This window comes from Harpia harpyja, chromosome W, assembly GCF_026419915.1.
Source record: "Harpia harpyja isolate bHarHar1 chromosome W, bHarHar1 primary haplotype, whole genome shotgun sequence".
NCBI classification, from domain to species: domain Eukaryota; kingdom Metazoa; phylum Chordata; class Aves; order Accipitriformes; family Accipitridae; genus Harpia; species Harpia harpyja.
In genome coordinates, this window is record NC_068968.1 from 18,316,438 (window position 1) to 18,320,302 (window position 3,865).

Sequence of the window (3,865 nt, forward strand, 5' to 3'; positions counted from 1 at the left end):
GGTAATGGCTTTAAACTGAAAGAGGGTAGATTTAGATCAGATGTAAGGAAGAACTTCTTTACTGTGAGGGTGGTGAGACACTGGAACAGGTTGCCCAGAGAGGTTGTGGATGCCCCATCCCTGGCAGTGTTCAAGGCCAGGTTGGATGGGGCTTTGAGCAACCTGGTCTAGTGGAAGGTGTCCCTGCCCATGGCAGGGGGGTTGGGACTAGATGATCTTTAAGGTCCCTTCCAACCCAAAGTATTCTATGATTCTATGATCAGAGAACTGGTCAAAGACAACAGACACAAAACGAATCACGCTTATCTCTGTGCAAATTACCCCTGTTTCATTGTGTCTCTGCTGCACAGCCTCCATGCTGATTCATGCCTTTACCTCATGGAAAACTCTTAAAAGTGATGAGCAGTACTTCTGTAATGTACTTACAAGATGTCATTACTTGCATCTGACTTTAGTACTGCTGTTTTCCTAATGAAATAGCTAGAACTAAATTTTCTGAGATCTACTGAAATACTGACCAGTAGAGAGAAGTCATAAAAGACACTTGGGGAGGAATGAAGAGGAGAACTTTAAGGAAAGAAATATTAAAAAGTGGTAGGAAAAAAATCCCAAAAAAGCGGCATTCTTTTTCATATTGTGTGAGCACATGAGGAAGAACAGGACCTGGGAAATTATTCTCCCTTGTCTCTCTTTGCCAACTTTCTTTAATTCTTTTGCACGAGGAGCCACTGGCCAAAAAAAATTGTCCAAGGTTGCAATGACCCACTAAATCATCCTATTCTCTGTGACCTACTGACTTTGTGCTTGAGGTACTTGTGAATAACAGAAGTGCTTGCAGGTACAACAGATTGCATGCCTTCTGACAAAATATTTTTGTTGTCAGAAAGCAAGGATTCATCAAAGCAGAAACTGCTTGTGGGAAGGGACTGGCATTTAAGAATCTCTCAATTTTTGAAAGAAAACCTTCATTAAAAGATTTACATTTATTAAACCAACTGATTCTGACACTTCCAAGATGAAATCTTCACCTTCCTTTCCAAAGCAATTTCCCATTTGAAATTTTTGTTTGAAGTGGTTCAAAAACATGAAAGGTCAAAACACCTATCACTTCAACAAAAATTATTGCAAAAACATATTCAGTAAGTTAATCAAGGTACTTTTCTCTGCATTCAGCATAAGAAACATTTCCAATATCTCTAAGTTCACATAAGGAAAATTCTGAGTTAGACCCTCTTCTGTGGTCAGGTTCAGCCAAATTCATACACACAAGCAAGTCCTGTCCTCGTGAGCAAGCCCTGAAGGCCTGGGTTATAAGCATTGTGGGAAATGCTTGTATCACACTATTGAAATGGAACAAAATATTCACAGCAAAGTGCCTGAGAGTAACACACTTGCAGAAAATGGCATCTTACGTCTCTTCTCAATAACATATATGTTAATATGCCTGCATATTTACTCTCAGTTTCTAAAAACCACCATCTTTTCAGGTTTCCTTTCTTTAAGGACAGCTAAACAAACTGTACCCAGAAATCCCTTGTGAACTTCCTGGGGACAGAGTTTTTCTTTGCTTGACTCTCATCTAATTTCCTGTTCTTTCTCCTTCCTGTGAAGAGCAACCCTTCCTCTTCTGGACCAAAGCTGGTGAGACCCTTCTAGCTTTGCTTTCAGCACAGGTCAGGAGGAACCACTGTTACATTTTAAAAGAAGTCAAATCTGATTACAACTGAAATATTAGGAATATAGAGTTGTGGGGTGTAACCATAGTAGATAAAGAACTTAAAGAATGTGCAGTACTGTACTTTTAGCTGATTATTGTTGGCTTGTATTTTCTTTCAAGAAGCCAAGAAGATTCGCTTCTTGAAAACTCCCTACCTTTCCCATTTTGATAACAAACTGAAAGACCAATCATTGAAAAGGTTGGATTTCAAAAGAGAACATAGTATACATTTTTATGCAAACTAATATAGATAGTGATGAGAATCATACTGCGCAGAATCAGCTAAAGGAGGTCAAGAAGCGGACAAGTGAGGAAGACTATGAAAGACCACCAGAGGGCTTCTGAAGACCACCAGAGACCTTTGCTGCACCTGCGTGAAGAGACATATACATATGCTAATGATTTACTGGAAAGTTGATGATTATGTATAACATTTCCCAGAAACTTAATGAATATGTATAACAGGTGTGTATTTAACTGTATCGTTAGACAAGACAGGTGCACACGATAGGTGGAGCGATCCCCCGTGTGCCCAGCGCTGCAATAAAGGAGTGCCTGCTTCTTAACTTCTCATTGCTGTTAAGGAGTTTTATTCCGGATTTCGGCAACAGTTTTGGCGACCCAGATGGGACCTTGCGAGTGAGACTGGACGAGATCGAGTGGTGATCGAACTCCAGCCGGCACCGAGGGATTCTCGGGGGGGAACCATCGCTCTCGACTCGCAAAGCTCCTCGCAACGTTCCCTGGAGAAAGGGTAAGGCACTTCTTCTCTGGAATCTGTTCGGATAGCCTGCCCGTAAGGCGCGGCGAAAGCTTCGCAGGGTTGGGGCTCAGAGGGTACCCGTCTGTGGAGAAGCCTAGGCGTCTGCCCGTAAGTCATAAGCGAAAGCTATTGCTGGGTTGGACATCTGTGTATCTGGGATAAGTCTACCCGTAAGTCATAAGCGAAAGCTATTGCTGGGTTGGACATCTGTGTATCTGAGACAATTGTCATTTGCATTTATTTGGTATTTGATACTTGGTATTTGATATTTGGTATTTGATATTTGATATTTGGTATTTGGTATTTGGTATTTGATATTTGATATTTGGTTATTAATATTTGGAACTTTGATAATTGATATTTGATGTATTTGGTAATTGATATATAAGCATAATGGCATTAGCCAAATTATTTAAGAGTAAGAAAGAGTATGGGAAATATAACCACTGATGAAAAGATACCAAAAACATCACCATTGGGATGTTTATTGGCACATTGGAGTGAATTACATGATGATTTACGTAAAAGTCAAATGATTGAATATTGCAATCATTGGTGGCCTTTGTATGTTTTGGAAGATCAAGAAAAATGGCCAACAAATGGAACTTTAAGTTATAATACTATATTACAGTTAATGTTATTTTGTAGGAGAGAGGGTAAATGGAGTAAAGTGCCATATGTGGATCTGTTTTTTTATTTGAGGCAGAAAACGGATTGGCAAAAAAAAAAAAAAAAAATACAAGTTAATTAGTCGAGACAATTTAGTGATAACATTAACTTCAGAAAATAAGAAAACTAAGAGTTGTTGTTCAGCTTGTGATATTAGAAAAAGATACATTAAATGTATGGTACCAAAAGAAGATAAAATGGAACTAGAATTAGAAATAACCCCACCAAGGGAGGAGCAGGATCTCTCTCCCTCACATTCACGGGAAAGGAGTATTGAGTCAGGGAGAATAATTTATTGGATAGTACTGAAAAACAGATGGTAATAAAACTGGAAAAACACAAGCAGAGGCAACACTTATGAATGGAATGCTTTCTGGAACTTTGGAACAGAGTTTTCCTTCGAGAGATCCCCAGTGGGATCCAAATGACCCTGTACACAGGAGAAGGTTAACTCGATATCAAAAATAGGTATTGTATGAAATAAAACATGCAATGCCGAAAGCTTTGAATTGGTCTAAATTATATGAAATAAATCAAGATAAAAATAAATCTCTCTCTGTGTTTTTGGAAAAATTGAAGGAAACCACTAAAAATATACTGATTTGAAATTGGAGACAGAAGCAGAACAACAATTGGCTTCGATTTTTTTTATGAAGCAGTCAACACCTGATATAAGGCAAAAAGTCCAAAAATTGGAAGGAGAGGATTCAAGAAAT